This window comes from Panulirus ornatus, chromosome 70 (assembly GCF_036320965.1).
Source record: "Panulirus ornatus isolate Po-2019 chromosome 70, ASM3632096v1, whole genome shotgun sequence".
NCBI lineage: Eukaryota > Metazoa > Arthropoda > Malacostraca > Decapoda > Palinuridae > Panulirus > Panulirus ornatus.
Genome location: NC_092293.1, coordinates 5,177,785 through 5,195,058, shown reverse-complemented (window position 1 = coordinate 5,195,058; position 17,274 = coordinate 5,177,785). Strand labels below are relative to the sequence as shown.

The 17,274-nt window shown below is 42.8% G+C and overlaps 1 non-coding gene across 1 annotated transcript; it reads right to left on the bottom strand.

Moving 5' to 3' along the window:
* Positions 1–6,196: 6,196 nt before the first annotated feature.
* TRNAE-UUC (transfer RNA glutamic acid (anticodon UUC)) lies at positions 6,197–6,268 on the bottom strand. The gene has a single exon. It is a non-coding gene; the product is annotated as a tRNA-Glu (tRNA).
* Between the last annotated feature and the right edge of the window lie 11,006 nt (positions 6,269–17,274).

Genomic DNA, 17,274 nt, shown 5'->3' with positions numbered 1-17,274 from the left:
TTTCACACACTTTACCAAACTCAGTCACCAGCTTCTGCAGTTTCTCACATGAATCAGCCACCAGCGCTGTATCATCAGCGAACAACAACTGACTCACTTCCCAAGCTCTCTCATCCCCAACAGACTTCATACTTGCCCCTCTTTCCAAAACTCTTGCATTCACCTCCCTAACAACCCCATCCATAAACAAATTAAACAACCATGGAGACATCACACACCCCTGCCGCAAACCTACATTCACTGAGAACCAATCACTTTCCTCTCTTCCTACACGTACACATGCCTTACATCCTCGATAAAAACTTTTCACTGCTTCTAACAACTTGCCAACTTGTGTGTGTGTGTGTTTCCCTGGGGATATGGGAGAAAGAATACTTCCCACGTATTCCCTGCGTGTCGTAGAAGGCGACTAAAAGGGAAGGGAGCGGGGGGCTGGAAATCCTCCCCTCTTTTTTTTTTTTTTTTTCCAAAGGAAGGAGCAGAGAAGGGGGCTGGATGAGGATGTTTCCTCAGAGGCCCAGTCCTCTGTTCTTAACGCTACCTCGCTGTCGCGGGAAATGGCGAATAGTATGAAAGAAAGAAAATGTGTGTGTGTGTGTGTGTGTGTGTGTGTGTGTGTGTGTGTGTGTGTGTGCGCGCATGTTTGTGAGAAGAAACAGGACATGGTACGCATCCTGAATATGAGTGAGGTGAATCTATGAAGGGAGGGATGAAGACCATGGATGAACAAAGTGGGGTTTGTGTACATGAGACGGATGTTAACATGCAAGACCGTATGGAAGTGCAGTGAGAATATTCTGCATCGGTCACCCTTCCAAACAGTAGAAGAGAGTGAGAGAAATGGACATATACAAAGTGGCAAATTCTCTTGTCAAGCCTACGTCTCTCAGACAACATCTGACATTACTTTGTCATTATCCTTAGAACATTCTATTTAGCTTTGAAGTCTGACTTTTCCTCCCCTAAGGACTTCTGTAACCAATGCAGCTTCTCCCTTACTATCAAAGCAATAAATGGATGAAACCATTTGCTTTTAGCTCAGTAATGGCCTATAGCCGCTTGTGTCCTTGGCACATTGGATACAGCCTCAAAGATGCAATTTGTTGCTATGTTCTCTGACATCAGAGTGTGGATGATACAAGGCACAAACACGCTGTATAACCTGTTAATGAATAATGCTTCTCTTGATTGTTATCAATTTCTTCAATGGGTAGAATATGCGTACACCTAGTGGTTGTTTTGAAGAATTTGCTTTAGAGAAATGTATACAAAGAGTAAAATTTGTGTGTGGCATTTACTGATCTGGAAAACGCGTATGGTGGGGCTGATTTAGATGCCTTATGGAAGGTTATACGATAATATGACGCAGGAGGACGTTTACTGGATGCAGTGGCTGTTATCAGGAGAGCAAGGCATATGTGAAGGGAGGAGAATGGGTGATTCTAAATGTAGACGGATCTTTACCAAGGTTTTCTGATGTTAACATGGGTGTTTAACCCGTTTATGGATGATGTGGTGAGGGAGGTTAGTACGAGGGTCATAGTGTATCTATAGTATGTTGAGTATTGGGTTGGCTGGGAGATGAGCCAGCGGTTGTTTGCAGATGATATGGCTCAGGTGGCAGATTCCAGTAATAAATTACAAAAGCTCGCGTATGAATTAGTGTTTGAAAGGAGGAGGTTGAGAGTTTATGTTAGTAAACAGAGGGGAAGATAGACTAGTCTGAGTGCATGTTTGAGTGATGAGAACATAGAAGTGGAGTGTTTTAGATGCATGAGACGGATATGTGGGGATTCAAGTGATCCATCGGGTGAGTGAGGAGCCACAGGTCCAGGGTGCAATATGGACTATGTGTAAAGAAAATTCATTGTGTGTAAAGATTATTATGTTTGACGGTATTATAGTCCCGATAGTGTTGTGTGGGTGCGAGTCTTGAGCCCTAAATGCAAAAGAATGGAGAAATGTGAGTGTGTTGGAGATGAAGATCTGAGGAACAAGGTGTGGCGTAAGAAGGGTTGATCATGTGAGGAATGACAATGTAAGAGAGAGGTGCGGTAGTCATCGTAAGTGATGTGTGATTGACGAAGCTGAATGAGGTGTACTGAAACGGTTTAGGTATATGTAAAAAACTAATGAAAAGAAACTGATAAAGAGGACATACTTGTCAAAAGACGAGGGAACAGAATGACTGAAGAGCCTGAAAAAAAGATGGAAGGAGTGAAAAAGGGTTTAAGTTATCTGGGTCAGGACATGCAAGAGGGTGAGAGGTGTGCAAGGTACAATTTGAGCGATGTGGAGTTCAGGGAACTACATGCTGTCAGTGGGCTGAACTAGGATATATGATAAGATCAGGGGTGTGCTATATGTGGTACTACTATAAAAGGAAGAATATCTCTGCCTAAAATGACTATATACACTTGATCGCCTGAAACATCGTCCATTAACCATTTCCTCAGCAGACACATACATCATCTCAACTTCGCTCCAGTTTCGTAAAACTTGACTCATCGGAAAGACATTAGGCCACTTTAGATCTAGTAATGATGTCTTCTTCTTACGTTATCATGTTAATGGTCTGGTTATAGTGTGCTCTCTTACTGTGTCTGATCTGGGAGAGCCACCCATCTTTACTACAGCCATCATCCTCCTCCCCAACATTATATCGTAATACACATTCATGTCTGAGTTTCCTTGCATGATTACTCCAGACCGACAAGTCTTATAACTTACTGATTCTTTCCTGTGGTATTCTACGTGTCAACATATGTTAGTAGTTACAGAGTAACAACAAAGTCATAAATGCTATTTGTGTCTACATTTCATGAATGTTTGCGGTAATATGATGCCTCAAGGAGTATGAGAATGTCACTAGAGCAAAAACTAACAGCCAGCGGGAGGTTGTGGGCATACAGAAATATCTCTGTAAATAGATATGTGAAGAGATAGATTCATCTGGCGTACTATGACTATCTTCTTTGAGCGTATTTCTAGATTCTCACATACCCATGATATGGGTTGTCTAAGCATATCCTTACTTCTCCTGGGAAGAGTAACATAACACCATCACCAGGATGATCTAGATCATCAGTGTACAATATATGATGTCACTTGAGAGGCTGATCACTTCACAGGATCCCTTGCGTTAAGAATGGATCATTTCTATTATCATCGTCAGTAGTATTGTCATTATTATTATTATCATTCCTATTACACGTAAGTTAACACACACACACACACACACACACACACACACACGAACACACAAACAAACACACACACACACGAACACACAAACAAACACACACACACACACACACACACACACACACACACACACACACACACACACACACACACACATACACACACACACACACACACGCACACACACACACACACACACACACACACACACAAAAGTCACATACATAGGAAGGAATGGTTTGGTAAAAGATGATAAAAAGCAAAAGAATTTAAAATTGTCGTGACGAAGATATAGACGGCACTCCAGCCAGCCAGCATTTGCAAGGTGCAAGAGAGCAAAGAACGAGTATATCAGGATAAAAACAAGGAATTAAGAATCTTTGAAATGAATATTTTGGAAGGATCGATAAAATCTACAACTTTTCCAAAAACTCATTTGGTTGTCAGATAACAACTAATTAGACTAAGAAATTCAGAAGGAAGAAGACGATGTAAGGATACTCGAGGAACTGAGTAACAAATTCAAAAGATTTTCCCCATTAGAAAACATTGTGGCAACAACACCAGTGGGCTGGAATTAGGAGATTTTAGAAAACATTGAGATATCTAGAAAAGATTAACAGAATTCTAGGTGTTCACCCGTATGAGCTTCATGGACCTGATGAAGTCTTACCACAGTGCTGAGGATGTGTTCATATATTCCAGATCAACCTCTGTCACAGTGCTGAAGATGTATGCACATATTCCAGATCAACCTCTGGAAAAGCTGCTCAAGATGTCGCTGTATAGAGACAAAATACCAAAAGAGTGGAAAAGGATATTATTCCAGTCTATAATTAACGAAACCCGAAAGAGGCAATGAACTACAAGCTGGTCTCAAATGGGAAGTTTGGTTTGTAAGGTTTAGAAAAGATAATTACAAAGCAAGTGAATGACTTTCTAAAGAGGAAAAATGACTCATGTGATGAACAATGTACACAAGGTAAGGCTGAGTGGATGTTTGTATCTTGACTGCCAGAACGCTTGACACTGTGTCACATGGGAGGCTGATTACGAGACTGGATCACCAGGCAGGAGTATGGGGAAACTCATTCTGTGGACAGAAGATTATCTTAGTGAAAGTGAACAAAGAACGCATGACAGAGGATCTCTCTCATAATGGGTTGAGGTCACCAGCCGAGTGCCGCAGGGTTTTGGTTTGGAACCATTACTCTTCTTGACCCATGGTAATGACTTGCCAGAGGATATAGACTCTTATTTGAATATGTTTGCAGCAGATACAAAGGACATTCGCGAAATGAAAAGCACGGATGATTGCATCAACTTACAAAAAGAACTCGACAGACTCCAAAGTTTGTTTGATATCTGATTGATGAAGTTTAAAAACTCGAGTAAATGTAAACCAGTGAGAATGGATCGTAGTGAGGGAAGGCCTCGCTGTGGTTATCATCGAACAGGAAAAAAGCTACAGTAAGCTAGTTGACATTGTCCCTGGCCTGTCGCAAATGTCCTACCTAAGGGGAGTAGTTAAGGACACAAACTGTCTGCTGGTAAGTACTAGAATTCCACTGAAGTTCAGGGATAAGACAGTTTTGAAAACCCGTTCACATCAGACAGAAAACCGAACAAAAATAATCTCAATTTCAGTCACAACACCTAGAGAAGAAGAGAGGAAATGGAGTTGGTTCAGAGGATAGCAAGAAAAAATTACTAGAGTTAGAGAGATACGTTACAGGGAAAGGCTGGAGGCACTAGAATTGATTTTTCTCTTTAAAAGTTCATATCTCTTGGACATCTGTTATTCTACCCTTGAGCAATGGACTACAGTCCCTTTAAAGAACTAACTACCAATGTCTAATGAGTCTGATGAATGTGTTTCCCTGAACAGTGTATGTACTTCATTAGTAGTTGTGAATGTCATTGGACACAAAGCCACTGAACTGCACCCCAGTGCCACGACTAGAGAAAAAATGACAGCAGCCTTAGGCTCTATGTTTGGTTGTGGGATGGGCCCATGCAAGGGTAGATCGGGGGAGATCAACCGGTGGTTGAATTTGACGGCTGACTTGTTCCATATTTGACTAGAATTACTGAATTAGTGGATTATAAAACTTTGAAACAATATACATGCATACTGAAGAACACATCAGCAGTACAACTCTACTTTGAAACAATCAATCTAGATATGCCAAGTAGGTTTCCAAGCCTGGGTAGCGCATTAGGCAACGCGTGAGTCTCATAATCTCAAGGTCGTGAGTTCGATCCTCACTTGGGGTAGTTTTCGGACTTTCATGTCTGGTGAACAAGATGCAAGTATTGTGGTAGATATATTATTGGAAGCATTGTGTCTTACCTCATAGTGTAGAATCATTATCAAGTTGTCTTGTTCTTATGTAACTGATCACTCCAACTGCAGAAAAAGAACCCAGATTTCCAGTGCCAGATTAACGCATGGGCCACCTCTGCCCGGGTCTTGGACTCCGGCCTTACAGGGGCCCCGCTGGTCATCCAGGTAAAAAAGATGCAGCTCGGAAAACTGGTGGAACAGAGGCTGGTATGCAATATACAATATGGTGGCAAAATTTGACATAACACATATTTCATAGAATCTGTGGAGACCGCAAATATCACCTGGTCCTGGGCCTCACTAAACATTAATCCGGCTCTGCAGGTCCCTGACTGGAAGCCAAATATCTTAACCGTGAAACTGTATTGATTCCTTCACTTACTCCTCGTTCACTTACTGACCCACTCACTCATTCAGTTTCTCTCTTTTGGCCCTCGTGACAGGGTTTCTCAGACTCACTCACCAAGAGTAATCAGGAGTCACTACAACACAAGCTTTTATTGTAAACATTTATGTTTCGGTTAGTTGATGATAACGTACTTGATAACTATTGTATTCATTTACTTAGACATCTCTCTCTCTCTCTCTCTCTCTCTCTCTCTCTCTCTCTCTCTCTCTCTCTCTCTCTCTCTAAGAAGAAAATCCTTCCCATGCCGGGAATCGAACCCGGGCCTCCTGGGTGAAAGCCAGGTATCCTAGCCACTAGACCACACGGGACTGGAAGGGTCATGTGTGTGCCTATGTGAACATCGCTCACCCACTCACTATTTCATCCATTCTCTCTGTTCTCTGGAGCGTATGGTTATTCACCCAAGGTTCTGTATTGATAATCAGCTGGCAGACGTTACCTACCGAATCTATTACTCATACACACACACACACACACACACACACACACACACACACACAAACATATCAACCATTTCATTTCAAACACAACCATCCTCTTCCGTACGTTTTCATCTATAGTCCACGCTTCGCATTTATAGCAGTGTAATAGTTAGCATTACTAATCATGAGTCAGCAGGGGCCAGCCCGGGGTAGGACATGCATGGGTTTGAATCCTCGGTGTGGCAGTCAGCTGACCCAACTCAAGTGTCCATCCTTCCCTCGGGACTGGTCAATAATTGGGTACCTGGCTTATGTTGTGAATCTACCTCTTCATGTGTGTGTGTGTGTGTGTGTGTGTGTGTGTGTGTGTGTGTCTGTGTGTCTGTGAGTATGTGTGTGTACATGCACAAACAGGAACAAAGACTCAGTACATCTGTACTATTCACATGAAACAGATGGAAACAATCACCACTGGCCGTATGAGACAGTCACGTTAACTCTCACTGGACCATAGGCTGGTCAGAGGTGGACAGCTCCCGTGGTGGCCGAGCGGTTTAGCTCACAACACTGTCATTTCGATGGCCAAGGTTCCAGTCCCGTGCGTTCAGTGGTGACGCTTTACATATACATATATTCATAAAAAAGAGCTCAAAGCATACACCTGGTGCACATACTTGGTCGTACTAAACCACACTAGGTGTGAGGCGGCTGCTCTGTCTAAGGCCAGAACTTGGGCCCCGGAATATCGTTGTTCCAGCACTAAACACATTATGCAGGATGTTTGTGTGTTTATGTGTGGGCGTTTGTTTGTCTGTTTATCTTGCCTAAATATGCCTGCCTGACTTTTCACTTCGATTACCATTAATTACACGGGTCAAATGATATGACAATGTATCCATCAAGAGTATCAGTCTCCCAGGTTTCCTTTACTAATTCATCGAATTCCTGAAGCTTAAACTTCAATATATGAGAAGCTAATGACCTTCATTATCTCTAGCAAAGATAACACTGTGGTACTACCAGTCATTTATACCAACAGGTTTCATATCCTTCAACTGAGAGCAAGTCGTCCCCTGTAAATCACATCGCCCCAGTTCACTTTATCCTATACACGCCTCTCACCCTTGAGCATATTCAGGCCCTGATCACTCAAACTCTTGTTCACTTCATCCATCCATCTCCAATATGGTCGCCCTATTCTTGTCCTCTACACTTCTGACACATGTATCCTCCTTTAACCTCCCCTCACTCACTCTCTCCAAATGTCTAAACCATTTCAGTACACCTTCTTCAGCTCTGTCAACCATGCTCTATTTATCATCACACATCTCTCTTACCCTATCATTACTTACTGGATCAACCCGCGTCACACCACATGTTGTCCTCAGACATTTCATTTTCAACACATTCACTCTATCATCAAATCTTCCTCATACTGTCTCTACCTTCACCGCCGACTGACATCACTGTTCAAACTCAGGAATGTCTATACCATATTTATTGTACCTGAGCCGCGCCCCAGCCAGGTCCTCCTGACTAACTAGAGCCACACACACACACACACAGGCACCAGCTGGACACAATACAGAACACAACACACACAATCCTCCTGGGTCCATCTCACACCACCTACCAAGATGTGCTCATCTGGCTGACCACGTCCACCCCACCAACACCACCAGCTAACCCCCTGCCCCCCATCACCTCCACCCCCGGCACAATGACCTCTCTCTCTCTCTCTCTCTCTCTCTCTCTCTCTCTCTCTCTCTCTCTCTCTCTCTCTCTCTCTCTCTCTCTCTCCTCATCCCCCCGCACCGCCGTTCGTCAGTACACTCGACTTGTACCAATCACAGCTGGAACACAGAGATATAAGACCAGTCCTATACCTGTTATTGTGAACGTCATCAACAATCCAGGAACAAGTACACAAGCTAAGCAAGTAAACTGCTGCTCAGTTTTCCACTTATCGACTTAGTTAAGACAAACAAAATATCACCAGGTGTACCACAGTGGTGTGTGCCCGACTGACTCAGTAACATCATTACTGGAACTCCACCAGAGTTTGTGTTGTCGCTTACCCCTCCGGAGCCACAGTCGACCGACCTCACATAAATAGCAATTGATAGTTTGAGGAAAATAATGATTCCTGCCTTAAAGGTCAATAGTGAGGAATGGTCGGTCTTCAAGATTATTGCTCTGATGTTAACAAACATGGCCAAGTGAATCTTGTCATTTGTAGTAGAAACGTTAATTCTATTATGGAAGTGAGCAATGGAAGGAGTGATGCAGATTGATCAGGTGGAGGAAGTAGGTGAGGTAAGGTGTGGTGGTCAGTCACACCATTTACATGTTGGTCACAGGAAGAGTTTAGTAAACACTATCGTCTCTCACAAGAATGAACCAGGTTTGTTCTGGAGAAGATAAGAGGAAGGCAGGGAGGCTGCCTAGATGGAAGAGGTCAATTATGGTAAGATTACTGGAATGATTGACATTATTATATTTGATGTAGGAATAATGAGCCTCATAGTTTGCCTGATCTTCGTAACGTTCATCACGATCACTTTATGTAATAACTCACAATGATATATAATCTCCACATCTCACTCCCTCACTCATACTCTAGTTCTTTAATATAACACCAGTGCAAAACATAATGGCTCACTAACCAAAGATATTAGCGCCGTGTGCCTTAATTACTAATTCATCCTCATTCTTAATAAAAATAACAAGAACATTCATCTATCGAGGCTTCTAATGAATCTAATAGTCTATCAATGATGACGTTTATATTAATCTTCCTTCAACCTTCTGAAATGTTAATCTTCTTTCATGTCTGACCTTAAAATCAGTTCAGGTTTTGCCACACTAAAACATTAAATTCATCAACTTGTTATTTTCAACTACTTTCCCATTCCAACTGAGTGGAGCAAGACAACCCTTTTATATTGAAGGATAAGTTATGAAGGTTCACTTCTCTACTCTCGTCCCAAGCCTCTCTCTCCTGTCCTGCCTGACTCTCGTCCCAAGCCTCTCTCTCCTGTCCTGCCTGACTCTCGTCCCAAGCCTCTCTCTCCTGTCCTGCCTGACTCTCGTCCCAAGCCTCTCTCTCCTGTCCTGCCTGACTCTCGTCCCAAGCCTCTCTCTCCTGTCCAGCCTGACTCTCGTCCCAAGCCTCTCTCTCCTGTCCAGCCTGACTCTCGTCCCAAGCCTCTCTCTCCTGTCCTGCCTGACTCTCGTCCCAAGCCTCTCTCTCCTGTCCTGCCTGACTCTCGTCCCAAGCCTCTCTCTCCTAGTCCTGTCTGACTCTCGTCCCAAGCCTCCTCCGCCTGTCCTTCCTTTTTCACATAAAGTCTCTCTCTCTTTCAAATCCTCATTCCTCACAAGCCTATCTCATGTTCAGACTCCCTCATCCCAAGCCTCTCTCTCTGGTACAACCCAACTCTCATCCCAAGCCTCTCTCTCTGGTACAGCCCAACCCTTATCCCAAGCCTCTCTCTCTGGTACAACCTAATCCTCATCCCAAGCCTCTCTCGCTGGTACAGCCCAACCCTCATCCCAAGCCTCTCTCTCTGGTACAACCTAATCCTCATCCCAAGCCTCTCTCTCTGGTACAACCCAACCCTCATCCCAAGCCTCTCTCTCTGGTACAACCCAACCCTCATCCCAAGCCTCTCTCTCTGGTACAGCGCAACCCTCATCCCAAGCCTCTCTCTCTGGTACAACCTAATCCTCATCCCAAGCCTCTCTCGCTGGTACAGCACAACCCTCATCCTAAGCCTCTCTCTCTGGTACAACCTAATCCTCATCCCAAGCCTCTCTCGCTGGTACAGCCCAACTCTCATCCCAAGCCTCTCTCTCTGGTACAACCCAACCTTCATCCCAAGCCTCTCTCTCTGGTACAACCCAACCTTCATCCCAAGCCTCTCTCTCTGGTACAACCCAACCCTCATCCCAAGCCTCTCTCTCTGGTACAACCTAACCCTCATCCCAAGCCTCTCTCTCTGGTACAACCCAACCCTCATCCTAAGTCTCTCTCTCCTTCAAAGCCTCACTCTCCGGCCACACATCTTGTGTTCAGCCTCTCTCATCCCGAGACTTTCTCTCCTACAAAGCCTCACTCTCATCCCAGGCCTCCCTCTCCCTCCCTCTACACCAGCGGTATTCCAACATTTTCAGTGTTGCAGGTCCACATGAATTTGGGGAAGAATTAGAGAAATTATGGAACTCTTTATAATGTGTCTCATTATCACAATGTTGCTTGAAATCTTACAGTTGCACGTGCCGGGCTACCACAATAACCGCCACCTGATTGCCACTCTCCTGGAGGAGGAGGAAGAAGCCGATGTTGTGATAGTAAACATCACATGATGTATCACTAATGGTCATAACATCAAACATTATGGCTACACAAGGCAAGCAAGGTGAGAATATGTACATGTGTATATATATTCCTATGAGTCCACATGGAAAATGAAACACGATAAGATACCCAAGTGCACTTTCGTGTAATAATCACATCATCAGGGGAGACACAAGAGAGAAATATAACAGTCATTTGATATACATCGAAGAGACGTAGCTAGGACGCCATATGGTAAACATGTGATTGTCCAAGACAGACAACGAGTGTATCATAAACTTATCATTTTGCAAATTCTATCAACAATAAAGTTATCTAATTTGTATAGACCATCACTAATATTAAGATTATAATTCTTTGTGTATTTAATAAAAGAAGATTCAATGATATTTCTCGTGGTAATAGAGTCAGAGTTAATAACTGAGATGGCATTACTCCAGTCAATACAATGATCATAGTTTTTAACATGATTAAACAAGGCATTTGATTCTTGTCCCGTTCTTATACTATATTTATGTTGCTTAAGTCTAACAGAAAGATCCTTACCAGTCTGCCCAACATAAAATTCATCACAATTTCCACATGGCACTTTATAGATGCAACCAAGAGAATTTTCTGGTGAATTCCTGATTAAGATATTCTGTATAGTATTATTGTTGCTAAAGGGAACATTTAAGGCAACATCTAAGATGCGGTCCATCATCTAGGGCCGAAAGCAACTCAACATTCGCCCCCAGCTAGATAGTGGCACGTACCAGGAATCACTTAATTAACTAAAGTAATACAACAACAACAACAACAACAACAACAAAGACAACAATAAAACAAATCAATGCGTCCAAAAATCTTTAACAGAACAAAATTGTGCACATTTGTATAAAATAACAAGAAAAGCATTGCTACGTAATAGAATTGTACACATTGGTATAGAATAACAAGAAGAAAAACATTATCAAATAGCAAAAAAAGTCTATAAATGTTACAGCAAAACAACATAGTCATAAAATCAATAACAAAAATACTTATCTAAATAAAGACAGGAAACAGTAGATACAGAACATGTTTTGTTATATAACAAAGAATTCTCAAAACAATGCACATCAAACACAAGAAGAAATTCTTAACGAAGACAAAATAAAACAATTTAGAAAGATGCACATTAACAGCCCAGTCTGCAATTCAGTGAAATTCTCTATTTCTTTTTCAACAGAGGAATGTGGTACATTACACAGAGGTAGCCAGTACGATGGTGTTGGAAATGGCTTGGTAAACACCACTACTGCCTGCCTGTGGTCACTCCCTTCTGCATTACCACATGAAAATGGCCCAGGGTCATCCTCAACACTGCTCATCTGATTTAGTTCAAATACAAGCTATAAATCACTATACTACAACTACAGCAACGAAACTAAACTCACTACAAAGTTATTAACTATAGAATACAAACGAAATAATATTACAAACACGAAAAGTATTGAAAACACACACACACAGCGGAGCAAAGTCATCTTGCAATTAACTTTTAAATCAAAATGTCGGTGTTGATGTAGTGACGTCACAACGAGGCCGCCAGTAAAACCAGGCGATTAGAAAACTCGTTCTTGTGTGACACACAACTTTGCCACGTTACCTCCGCTCTACCTCAACCAATTAGAAAACTCGTTCTTGTGTGACACACAACTTTGCCACGATACCTCCGCTCTACCTCAACCAATTTCCAGGAAATTTTTGGAAGAAGCATATATTTTGTATTACATATGATTGTTAAATCATCAAAATGCGATGCATATACCCTTTAACTCTCTCTCTCTCTCTCTCTCTCTCTCTCTCTCTCTCTCTCTCTCTCTCTCTCTCTCTCTCTCTCTCTCACACACAGAGAGAGAGAGAGAGAGAGAGAGAGAGAGAGAGAGAGAGAGAGAGAGAGAGAGAGAGAGAGAGAGAGAGAGAGAGAGAGAGACTGCACAACCATATTGCCTCCATATGTACTGAGACTCACAACAGCGATACGCCTTACTTGTATATGGTTCATTCAGACCAGACGAGCTTAGCCCACCAGGACAGACGTGAGATGAGACGCGGAATATGACGGTAACATTACCATGTCACGACAGCCACCGACCCACCGGTGCACCACGGATCAGGCGATGCAGAGACGGGCAGCATGATGACGACCCTGGCTGCACCTGGACACTGGGGACGTCCAACATGATGACGACCCTGGCTGCACCTGGACACTGGGGACGTCCAACATGATGACGACCCTGGCTGCACCTGGACACTGGGGACGTCCAACATGATGACGACCCTGGCTGCACCTGGACACTGGGGACGTCCAGCATGATGACGACCCTGGCTGCACCTGGACACTGGGGACGTCCAACATGATGACGACCCTGGCTGCACCTGGACACTGTGGACGTCCAACATGATGACGACCCTGGCTGCACCTGGACACTGTGGACGTCCAACATGATGACGACCCTGGCTGCACCTGGACACTGTGGACGTCCAACATGATGACGACCCTGGCTGCACCTGTACACTGGGGACGTCCAACATGATGACGACCCTGGCTGCACCTGGACACTGAGGACGTCCAACATGATGACGACCCTGGCTGCACCTGGACACTGGGGACGTCCAACATGATGACGACCCTGGCTGCACCTGGACACTGTGGACGACGATGACGAAGGGAGACTCTTCAAGCAAACCTCATCATAAGTTTACAAGGACGATCTCTTTGTGTTTTCTGTCATCCACTAAGGAATATTTGTCAAGCGTTTGGTGTGTCCACAACTGTTTTATACCTTCGGAGTTATATTTCTTCCTCTTGTGTATCACTAACATTGACTCTCGGGTCGCATGAGTTTCACTACAACGAAATTCGCAGACGTTACTAAAGGTGAGACGTAAGACCACGTCAGGTTGTCAATAGATGCGACAAATTGAATTAACTATCGTAAAATGGTACATTGGATTGTGTTTCCTGCTTGTTTAATTCTTGCTTTGTTTGCATTAACATTTGTCTATTGATTTATAGATTATGGCTGGAGGTAACCATTGTCAACTCTTCATAATTAATGATGGTCTGTGGTAGGTTTACTCCCTACACCCATCATCCTTCTTGGTCCCAAATCTATTTCAGGCCACCCAGACCACTGGTGCCTTGTGGATGTACCAATGTGACCCTATGTTCGTACAATTGTTCTTAAGCCCATTTCGTAGGCAGTGTTACCTCTGTGTTTTGTGAAAATTGTCTCCTTACCAGCGAGTATTGTAAGAAAATGGTTTAATAGTCTAATTTGCAACTGCATCAGCTACTACAGATAATCAGAAAGTGTAAACATTCAGCGGTTCATGAATGCCAAGCGGTTGTTCAAGCCAGGCAAAATGTGTGGATGACCTTGACGTAGTAAGCAATGTGTTGATGAAGTTATGGCCAGTGGTGTGGCGAGGTAGGGTCTGGGCAGGCAGGACACGATTGAGTGATGTTTCGTATCGTCAAGCCTCATTCCTTCCCTTATCTATGTTTTACTTTTGATGGCATTCATAGAGAATGCAGCTAAGGAGTTACGTTTTCTATACACAACATAGATGCTATTCGTTTTTACAAAATCGTAGTTTACTTGCAAACGGTAAAATCACTCATATGTAGCTTTGCCAGGTTTCCTCCTAAATTTGTTCTCCATATTAGATTCATCATACGTCAACGTAACAACTTAAAGCAGAGATGTTCACGAAGTACAAAGATTAAAAATGATGAAAGGTATTGATAATCTCGATCTAACAAATTCCCTAAGGCTAGATCTTCTGATCTAAGTCGTATTAATGGATGCAGTCTGGTGGGAAAACATTCTACCTTCACTGAGGCCAAGTGTTATTTGCTCAACCTAATTGTTAACATACAGACTGATGATTCCCCTGCAACTTCCATGGTATACACACTGACCAACTTGGCAAGTGGTACACCGAGTACAACGCCACACCTCCTGACTCCTTCCCAACCCACATGATGAAGGTCATGGACAACTTGTATGACCGCTACCTAACATTACCTGGACCCAAGATGACATTAAAAATTATTGATAAATTCTATCTTGCTTAAGAGAACAAAATCTTTAATACTAAAGAATGATGGAAAGAAAGAGCAAGATAATATCTTGGTGGATAAAGTGTGTTGATCACCGCAGACAAAATTGAGGATACAACATAGAATAGAGAATTTGTCTCTGAAGATGCTCTTGCCTCCTCTGACGTCCACATGTTATCCACATAAACACAGTACTTTACTACAGTACATACAGTAATATCAGTCGTAACAACACTATGTATGTAGTCGTGATTACCGTAACATGTGAGTGGCAAGATTGGATGACGTAACGTAACAATATCAGACTTCATCATTCTCAATAGTTTAGGTGGATATGTAATATTTGGCGTTGCTTCATGTTTTATCAGATGATCAAATGATGGCTGGTCTAATGACCTTCACAAGTCAATGGTCATTAAATCCAACACAGCAACCAACCACTCAAGATGACCAGGAGGGAGCCACCTGGTGCAGACCAAGTGTACCAGCCTGGTGGAGAGGATCAACTGCTCCACCTCAGGATAAGAGCTGCTCAAGTTCTGTAGTGAGGGACACTCCAAGTGGCATGTGAAACTACCAGTCTTAGTTATAAACTACCGCCCGGCTGGCCTGTGGGTGGCTGTGGCCAACATGAACACAGGGGCTACACACCGCCCACTGACCTGACCACCGGCCGGTGGGTGTGGCCAACATGAACCCAGGGGCTACACACACACACACACACACACACACACACCGCCCACTGACCTGACCACCGGCCGGTGGCTGTGGCCAACATGAACCCAGGGGCTACACACACACACACACACACACACACACACCGCCCACTGACCTGACCACCACCAATGTGACCTGACCACGTGTGGCATGTAGCTCATCCTTGGATAACATTAATCAAATACCTAGACAGAATTTTTGTTACATAAAAGACATTTCTTGATAGTAAACATAAGAAATGATGACGAAAGATAAGGGACGCTATTACAGGTAAATATTTTGTTAAAATATGAAATACTCTTCCTCAAACTAGCTCCCTGTACTATATTTTCTTTTACATACCCAGAGGAAAATATATTCTGTGGTTAATCACAATAAATGTTTATGTTTAACAGATCTTTTATTTCTTATAGTATTTCACTGATTCAGGTTTAAGAACCTTGGTTCTGAACAACCATTATAATGCAACACAATACATATTTACCATAAATAAATCATTTATCACAATAACCATTATGTTTGTACCAGATTCTTTAAGTCCTCAATCACGTTTGTTAATATATAAAGAATTTTTCCGCCATATTTCAATACATAACATATATCTACACGTGTGTAAATATATGTATATGTTTTTATAAATTTTTCTTTGGCTTTTATAATCAAGGTGTAAGATATCAGTCTGAAGTAAATACTAGATAATATTATAGGTTATGTGTGTGTGTGTGTGTGTGTGTGTGTGTGTGTGTGGGCGCACACACAGGAGTGAAAACATATTTTACATTTACAAGGTTAAAAGACGGGGCAACACGAGTGTACAAATCCTTCCTCAAAAGACTCACGTGATAATGATTAAAGTAGTACACACACACACACACACACATACACACACACACACATACACACACAGACACACACACACACACACACACACACACACACACACACACACACACAGAGCGTCGCCTTTAATTTTAGATGTAGATTGATTTCCTATCTTAGTTTCGTCTACGGAATTCTACATCTTCAGTTCAGCATACCATTGTGGTAATGAAGGGAAAGTCATCACATTTACAAGCCGAGTGCACGTAGCTTATCCCACCTCGTTAGAAAGAACACTTACCTGTATTTGAATTAATGAACGGGAACAGAGAAGACTAAATTTTAAGACATTTATTATACAACTATATAATTTATATTATATACATTACCACATTTCCTGCACTTTCCATCACAAATTTGCCGAGGTCATTAACCTTGTAGTTACCATTACCTTACAACCTTAAAGATGGTGGTCTACAACACCTCTAGATTGAAGGAGAAAACGAAAAGTTTCGTTTTACTATTAAGACCACAGAAATACGGTAATTCCACTTCACTACCACTAACTACTAGTTATTTTACTTGTTGATTTTCACGGCTAAGATTTTCATCCTCTGAGCGAAGCCATACAATAATCGTCCTTATCTACTCTGAACATTGGATAGCCTCCTGATGATCAAGATTGCTGTTTTGGTTGTCCGTTTCCCTTGTTACTGCTGCGCCTCACTGCACACCTTACATGAGTGCCTTCCACAGTATTAGGGACAGCTGCTGGGCCTCACTGTAGCTACTTCTGGGACGGTTGCCAATCTTCCTCGTATTCCCTCATGACCACAGCGCCAAACCGACTCCCGCCATCAGGCCGAAACGCACAAACATTTCTGACAAAATTGAGACAAACGC